This window comes from Lathamus discolor, chromosome 2, assembly GCF_037157495.1.
Source record: "Lathamus discolor isolate bLatDis1 chromosome 2, bLatDis1.hap1, whole genome shotgun sequence".
In the NCBI taxonomy this organism is placed as follows: domain Eukaryota; kingdom Metazoa; phylum Chordata; class Aves; order Psittaciformes; family Psittacidae; genus Lathamus; species Lathamus discolor.
Window position 1 is genome coordinate 11,369,726 of NC_088885.1, and position 8,966 is coordinate 11,378,691.

The window sequence follows — 8,966 nt, forward strand, 5'->3', positions numbered from 1 at the left end:
GGCAAAAGTGCCACCTTCAAGACTGGGCCAAAGGTCAGATGGGCCCTTTCTGGTCTACTGGGTTGTTAATGTGTCAGATCCTTCAGCAGCAGATACGAACCTAATACCAGCAATGCCAGAGACACTGCCATTGCTCATCCACAAGGGTACCACACTAGCTAGAGTCACACGACATACCACAGCAAAGTCATCCTTGTAAACCTAAAATTTCCCATGACAGCTCTCATGGGGTGTACAAGCCAAAATCCAATTCTCTTTGGCTTACCCAGCGAGACATCCCACTGGACAGTGCAGGGCAGCCACCACCAGCACTAGGGAGGGTCTGTGTTGCCTTATTGTCACATTGCAGAAAGGGCAGAGCAGCCCGTATCCTCCTGTCTCCATTTCAGCTTTCCCATTTCCCTCTGACCTCAAGCATTAGGCAGCAGCCACAGTGCTGTCTGTACATACAGTATTAGGAGCCCTCCGTTTCAAACGCTGACTTGGACGGGTGCCACACACCCCCTGGAAGCATCTGCATTTGAATTTAAAGGGGTGGGTGAGTGACAGCAAAACTAGCTTCTTCTTCTGACAAGGCTTTGGCAGATCATTGGTTGTCATCAAACCTATTGCGTTTCTTGCTCGCTGCCAAAAATTCCACCTACATGCCTGATGGCAATTAGTCCTTTGTAGGTGCTAATGAATAAAAGCAGCACGCACACTTTACAGGCTTAAAAAGAATATCCCGATCCATATATTAATTCCATATATAAACTCACATGCACACAGTCCCCCCTTCCCCTATCCACATGCCATTGCGCACCCACACCCAAACTCGTGCTTAGAAAAAAAAAAAAGCAAGTAGCAGTAAGATGATCATCCAACTGTGTGCAAGTAGGGTTTTTCTCATGAATCATTATCTGTTTTTCCATAACTCATCTACTGCAAAAAGTATTGCTTTATGAATGCAGAAGGCATCCTACATTTAGGATAATGAAGTACATTCATAGCATGCTTGAACCTTTCAAAGGTCCAGACATTTCACATACTCCCTCTAACCGTGATTTTTCTGTGGTGCCCAAAATCATCTGGGATATGACAGTATGACATAATCACGCTTCAGGCAAGCACACCGACAACTTCCATAGAAGGGAAAAAAGGATAAAACAGGGGCACCGTGAGACTTCAGCACCACAGTACTTCCAAATCAACAAACTGAGCATTGCTTTCATGTTTGTGTGATTCTGGGGCTTCTGTTTTATGTCAGTTTCAGAAGAAAAAGCATCAAAACAGTAAGAGGAAATGCACTCTATGTAAAGCTGGTTAAAGGGTCCTTAGTAACTATTCCCCATCAGCAAAAATTCAGTTTTACCTAAAGCAAGCCATTGCATAGGACTGCATCAACTCCAAAACCATAAATTGAAGGGGAAACGCTGCATTAACTTTCATGTTAATGCTACATATATAGACAGAATTAGGTTTGAGACACAAAACAGAGTAAGTTGAATGCTAGAAAAAAATATTTTAAGTATTCTGAAAACGATAGCATACTTTTCCCTCAGACTATTCATTTTGCATGAAGTTTCAGCTCTCAGTTCAAACTTACAACATTTCTTAAACAAGGGAATTTCCCAACCACTTTTACAGTACTCATGAATTAATCAGAAGTAGAGTGTTCAGTATCTTACCATGACATCTGCAGACCACATTTCAGATTCCAAAACTTCAGAAGGTCAGTTTTAAGTCAGCACACTGTAAAAAAATACCTTACTTCAGCCTCACCAGCTTAGCACTGAGTTTTGCCTTTCTCTGCTGCCCAGAGTGCAGACAGGAGCAGTTGAAAAAAGCAGCTAACAACCCCAGAGCTGAAACAAAGCGGGCCCAAGCTAAATGGCACTACCAGCCATCAGCTGTAATAGGCAGCAGCTGTTTTTGCCTGCATTTAAATTGTCTAAACCTGCAATTGATAGGGGCTTTCATGTTTTCCAGCTGATGCTCATCAAGTCACCTGCAGCAGCACCATACTCACACCAGCCACTGCACAGCTGTCTTGATTGTGGGGTTGTTTTGCCTTTCGTATTGGTTTTACACAGGCAGAGAAATCAGGCAAGAAATCTTGAGCATTGCCAGTGCAGGTGAGGATAGCATTCACATCCAGCTGTGGAATAAGGAGCTTCTCTACAGCATTTCCTGCTCCTCTCTACCACAGGGATACATGGCCTCTTTTTTATTGTTGTTGCATCTGGGCAAAACTTTAGCTTTGTAACAGGTTTTCTGCAATGGAGGTACCAGGGGTGAAGGGAGGGCAGAGGCTAATGTCAGAATGTTCCCTTGTGAGAGGCCTTAGATGCAGCGTCCTCTTACTTGAGTTTCCAGAAGAGGTCTGTAAGCTTTATGCCAAACCAACACTTTTTAGAATTAATCTGAACTGGGCAGAGAGCATTTTTTCCATTTTAATTTCTTTACTTTCAGCCCACAAGAGGATCACTGTTCCAACCATTCTGATCCATAGAATATCCACAACTGCAGCAGGGATCAACAGCACAGGCACATTGTTTTTTGGTTGATTTTTTTTTTCCTTCTTCAAACATTTCTCCTCCAACTTCCACTTGCAGCTGAGGAAGACATTTCTGTCTCCTGTAGCACGTCAAAGTTAACTGCACCAGCTCCTTCAGCAAACACAGGTGCCCACATATAACAGAGTCAGCATAACACTGATGATAAACACCTCAGTGCTCTGAAATGCTCTTACACTACTACCTTACCCAGGTTACAGGGGCAGGGAGGATCTTGCTGCCAGGGTAGGCAATCAGGTAACTTCAGGAGCACCACAACTTTAACCACAAAACCATTCTTCATTCTTCTGTTTTCAACACAGACGTTGAAGTAGAGTTTCTCCACATAAAGTTACACTAATACACACTGAGGGAAACCTCAAGCGTACAGGGATGGCTGTGCCTGAAAGTGAATCCAACCTCTGTGCTTTGAGGATAGCTGAAGGTTTCATGTGCTCCTGACGATGCTAAGACTCCTCTGCTTGTGCTGCGGTGACAGGCACCTTCTCCATGGATTCCAAAAGCTCCAGTACAGCTCTTCTAAGTCCTAGACCTAGGTATTGCCTTCTCTCAGCCTAAACCAGCTAAACCCCTTGCCCTTTTGTTGCTCCAGAATGCTCTAAACCTTGGGCTATAGCACACTGCCCCCGGAAGGGCACTGCCCATAGGCAGAATGGTAGGCTGCAGCATGGGCAAGGTGACAGGACTCCTCTGCCTGGGCCAGCAGCAGGCAAGACACCAGCTCTGTGGCCTGATGGGCAGCACAAACCACTCGGCAGGGGAAAACTGCTTCCTGAAATTACCCCAGGATAAGTTTCTTTTAATTCAATGACTGTTTAATGTAAAATGCATTAAAAGCTTAGGAGCAAAATGTGAAAACATATGGAGTGAAGATGTTTAGGCAAATTGATAAATACAGCCCTACCTCCCTGGAAAGTCTTACAAAAGTCTTAGAAGCAACTTGGATTTAAATATCCCCTCAGCTTTCGTTGTCCCCTCTTTTGCTCTAGACAGCTTTTGGGAATATCAGTGCTTGGAATACTGTGTTTTATAAGGTTTTGAATATCCCCCGAGTTCCACTTATTTGAAGAATTGTCAAATTATCAAGGTCATAGATATAATCCCAGTGTTTACAGAAAACCTAAACTTTTAACTGGCATGTCTTAACACTCGATGGGGAGTTTGGTTGCCTCTGACGTTTCATCTGTACTCTCCATTCAGAATCCCACAACTACATGACTACATTTGTAATCTCCTGATCTCTTTGAGTTGTAAAAGTTTGCTATTTTCTCCCTCGCTGAGTGGCTGGTAAAATGGTATGATAAAAAGAAAACAAAGGCAAAGAAAAACATTAAAGTAATATTTCAGAAAAGCGATTTCTTTCAAAGTATTTTTAATTTTTACATGATTCAAAATAACTTCACATACAGTAACCACTCAAACCAACTGACTCATCTCCATGTCCACATGAGTTCTTCAAAACCAGAAAACTTTTCCTTTCTTTTTTTAATGTTCAAAACACAACATTTTGCTGGAACAGATTTGCCTTATTTGAGCAAAACACCACATTTCTGTAATATTTAAAACAATATTCCAGATATTTCAAGATAGGACTAATAGTCAATAGGCGGGAAAAGTTACCATGCCTGTGTTTTTGTCCAGTACCAGTGACATGACTGTGAACCATCCTGGTATGTGCTGTTTGATAACAGCTCATGACTGAACAGTATTTCTTACTTTCTTAGTTACGAGTTTGGTTAGCAGCTTTGCTCACAGGAGCTGACCGGTACAAAGTAATGAGGCAAGGCTGTAATCTTGGGCTAATATTGGCTTTTTCATGATTCACTTGCTGTTCTTTTGTCTTAATTTAATATTCCCCATCTCAAACCTTCCGCTTTTAAACCTTGTGAAAAACCACCTACTCTGGTAGCTCAAAGAATCCAACCCTGAGAAGAACTCAGTACTTTCAAGTCAGCTTTTGCTTTTCTATTTTTCCAGCAGCAGCACATCTGTCTCTCACAGGTTTTAAGTGTCTTTGTAACTAATATGAGAGGAACCTCAAAAAGTTTTATTTGCTTTGGCTCAGTTAAAGGCTTTGGTTTCTAGCTGCTTGTTCAATCCTCCTGGAACTGCAAAAATAGAGGGGAAATCTCAGGATGTTTCACTGTGTTTTTGTCACCTCCCTGTATCCAGTAGGAAATTTCACAAGAGCTTTCTTTATAGTAAACTGACATTTCTGTTAATGGATCTACATCTTAGCTGCAGACTTAGCTGCAGACTTACACTGGCCAATTTAGCTGTAATCATCACAAGACCTAGGAGCAGAGATGGAAGAATAACAGACCACCCGTATCCCATGTCTGTTACTTTGGGGGAGAAAATTTGATTATTGAGTTTAATCTGAGAACCCAGGATTTCCATGCAGATGACAGACACTGTGATAGAGTGTCAGTGATTTATTTTTTATTTTCCTTCAAAATCCTTGATCTTTATGAGCACAATGTGGTTGGGAATTGAACCTCTGGTGTTTGCTATCTAGAAGTTCTCTGGAGATGTGAAAGTACGATTTAGAGCAGATTTTTATTTTGGTAGCACTTTTTCCCAACCAAATGACAAAACCAGAACAGTTTATGCAGAGATACACACTTCAGGCCCCATGTGCTGGAGAAGACTCATGGAGAAGAGTCAGCACAATAGTGTTATGAGGTTGCTCCACTATTTTGATCATTCTGCTTACAAGCAAGGAGCATGACCATGTGCCATCTAGTCACAAGAATATAATGCCTAAATAGCAAGACCATTTACGTTGACTATGGGCATAGCTAGGCATGTGGGCAAGGCATACATGTACCAGGGTCCATAGATTATGAGGATAAACTGACCATTTATGGCTGGCAATGGTTTTCCCCACATGCCAGCCAATGCCATCTGTTCCACCACTGGCTGATACCAACTACATGGTACCATCTGACCAGTGTGCCAGCCTCACTCATCTCAAAGTCCACCAGTAAGTGATATGCGATGAGTTCTCACTGTTTCCACAATGTCAACAACCTAATAACAAGTCTGGCCATTACTGGATTTAGAAACAGATTATTGCATCTTGAAATGGCATGAGAAATCTATACAGATGTTTAACATCTCAGCGGAGCATCAAATCCAATAAATCCTTAGTCCAGAGCAATGTAATTCCATTAATCCCTAGGACATGGAGAAACAGGAGCTCCTTTTCATGCATCCTTAGCTTCCAAATCATGTCTACACAAATGTTGTATGTCTCTGTCGTTACCTTCTGTACAGTATGTTAAAAGAGTCAATAGGTAGTCAAGAGTATGAAAAGATTTCTACAGGTGGAGAAGCACTGACCAATGCTAAACAAACTGGCAGATTTACACCAGCTAGGAAGCAGAATTTTTATTAAGTAATACTCATATTTAGGAGCACACATTCTTACTGTGAAAATTCTGAGTGATATCCTCTGGTTTCATCTGTGGCTAAATCTGCCCCCTGAATACCCATGTCCAGCAACTGTACTGGCCAGTTCCACACTCAGCTACCAATGGTACATCTATCTCATAATTATAATGAGACTGAAGTTACCTGGGAAAGAGAAGGCCACATTAGGTCATCTGGATGTCTGAGATGATATACTGTGGTGCACACTGGCGAAACAGAACATGAAGAGAAGACAAAGAAAGGCTCTCAAGCAAACACCTACATTTACATTTATTTAAAGTTACCAAATTCAGAATAATATCCTTCCAGTTACCTTGGCCTGATTTTCAAAAAGTCCAAATGTACACTCCTCCACTGTATCTTCCATTAAATAGAACACAAATGCTACCAGTTGATTTACAATAGCTAATGCCTGCTTTATTAGAGCTCTAAAAGACAGTGCTGTTAAGCTTGTTTCCACCCTCATTTACAAGAGTCTTAGGTATAATGGCAAAGATACTCTAGGAAGACGCATTAAAGCACAAATCAAATCAATAAACCAAGGTTTTGGTCTGTTAGCAACTACCCCTCCTGATGATATGCATTCTTTCTTTACCCTTTTCCAAGGCAGAGCTGAATTAGGTATAGCAAACATGTATTCCCCAGCTTGCTGAGAGCTGGAAATGGATCCAGAGCAGAATTCAAACACTCTGGCTCACACCTAGCCCAGTGCAAAAAATCTTCATACTTAACACAGGCCACAGGTGAACAGTAATCTGTCTCCACAGAGCAGGTCACCTCCAATCCTGGTGTATTATTTCCTAGCTACTGTTAGGAGTTCTTGACAGAGTTCAGCACATAAATCACATATAACCAATGAAGTAATTTTCTTGCCAGGTGTTTATTTTTGTCATTGACAGAAATATCAACAGAAAGTCTTATATCACCAGGTGAGTCATCAGCAGGGAGGTGTGTCATCATAGTAACTGCAGGGTATCTCCTTGTTTGGCCTCATTACCTAGTCATTTTTGCTAAAAGGAACTGAAAACCAAACAAATCTTCTCAGAGGGCAGGAAAACCCCATAACATTCTAGGATGATGAAGAAAGGAAAGTACGTCTTGTGTCATTGAAGCAAGACAGCCACTGAAGTGCATACTGCGAAATGACACAGAGGGGTTTCTCCATCAGAAAACACATGCTGCAGGCTACTTGCAGTGATTAACTCTGTCTCACAGACAGGAAGCAAGGATCACACATTCCCCCTTTAAACCATCTTGGTTATTTTAAGTTTATCAAATCCTCTTCCTGTTTACCTCCATGGTAGAAACAGCAGCCACGTAAGACAGATACAACCCTTATTGTGCTGGATTTTTCCCTTCCTCCAAGTAGTAAGAAACTTCCCAGAATTGACTAAAAGCTTTGTGTCGGTGTTGTGAATGGCAACTCTGGGTTGATGAAAAAGGAAGCATTTCTCTGCTTATTTTACCATATTTGGACACTCCTTGAAATGTGTGGGTTTTAACTTCAGTTATGAAATTGCAAAGGTCTTTGCTCAGGAAGGTTCATACGCCTGCCCTGGCTTCACTGAAGTCAGCACGGTTTATCTGAGCAGACCTCATTTCAGGAAAAGCATAGTCCAAGACCTGTGGTCCAATTTTAATTTGGCACTGGCCAAATGAGATGCCAAGACTAGTCTATTATTTCAGATCTTATTTTCCTTGCTCCCCTAAAATCACTCAATTTGTCTTTATAGTTTGTATAACAACAGACTTCATTTTAGAAATAATTCAGAAGGCAGGAGAAGAAGGGAGAAAGTACAATCCAAAAGTTGAAGCTGAAGTGAGACAAATTTAGACTACAAATATATGCAGGCATTTAAACAAGAAAGGCTCTTCACCACTGGAGCAACTGATCCTTCACTGCTTTCTGTCTTTGAAAACAGCCCAGATCACTAAGAGATTTGCAGTCATGCCTGAGCTTCCAGACTGTGATATTGATCACACCAGTGTGCAAGCCATCCCAAAGCAAGGAGCTGCTGCTGCTGACGGTAGTACTCAGTAGTGCCATTAGGTATGGGACATGGGAAAATACAAGTGCACAGACACAAATACAAACACACAGAGGAAAATTTAGTCTGCCTTTCCTCAGGCTGGGAGGGCCAAGATGATCCATGCAGCTCAAAAAGATTTACCAAGTACAGAATCTAAGATGTAGGCTCTAAAACATCTTGAGCAAGTCTATCAGCAGGATGCTCAGTAGGTCTTACTCAGTACCGAGTCAGAAGTAACTCCCATCGAGATGGATGCTAAATTTGGTCGATCAGAAATGACTAAGACAGAGAATAAACTTGAAGGTCTCTCTCCAGCTCCCACCACCATTAGTAACAAATGAACTACATACCACAGAGTTAAAATTTCTCTTGTTTTTATGATGAATGAGTCTTTGGAGTGGAGGAGCAGACTTTATGCCCCCACTGCAGTCTGTCAATGAGGTGTCAGAAATCTATTCATCTAATTGAGCTGTATTCTGACCTCCAAAATTTGACAAGGCAAGGGGAATGAGATTTTGCCACCAATTCTACTCTCCCCAGTTGCCACCAATTTTAGCCTAATTTTTGTATTTCTGACTTTTTTCTTGACCAGAGGCCATAATGGCAAAAGCTTAAACATTTCATTAATCATTCTAATTAAAAAAAAAATATCTGAACATGCAGCAAGATCTGTATTTCAGAGTCAGGCCAAAACCTTTGCTCTGACTGCCATGACCTTGATGCTATCAGGATCAAAAGCTACTGAACTGCTTGCTCTCAAAAGATTCTAAAAGTAGATGGAAGCTCTGTTTTTCAAAAGGGAACAAGCCCTTGGAATGGAGCTCCTCTAAAAAAATAGAAATCATCAATTTCTTTTTGCTGGCTTTTTATATATTTAGTATAAATATCAACTTGAGGTTATAAAAGTGTTCAAAGAGTGTTCAGGGAAGTCTTCCACACAGGCATT

At 41.4% G+C, this 8,966-nt stretch overlaps 1 long non-coding RNA gene across 6 annotated transcripts in view; it reads right to left on the reverse strand.

The window, feature by feature from the left end:
• LOC136007667 (uncharacterized) overlaps nt 1–1,825 on the reverse strand; it is a 282,089-nt gene extending 280,264 nt beyond the window's left edge. For all 6 annotated transcript variants that reach the window (XR_010609798.1, XR_010609801.1, XR_010609803.1 and 3 more), the window contains exon 1: nt 1,668–1,825. This is a non-coding gene — a long non-coding RNA (uncharacterized LOC136007667). The remainder of the gene's footprint in view (nt 1–1,667) is intronic.
• Between the last annotated feature and the right edge of the window lie 7,141 nt (nt 1,826–8,966).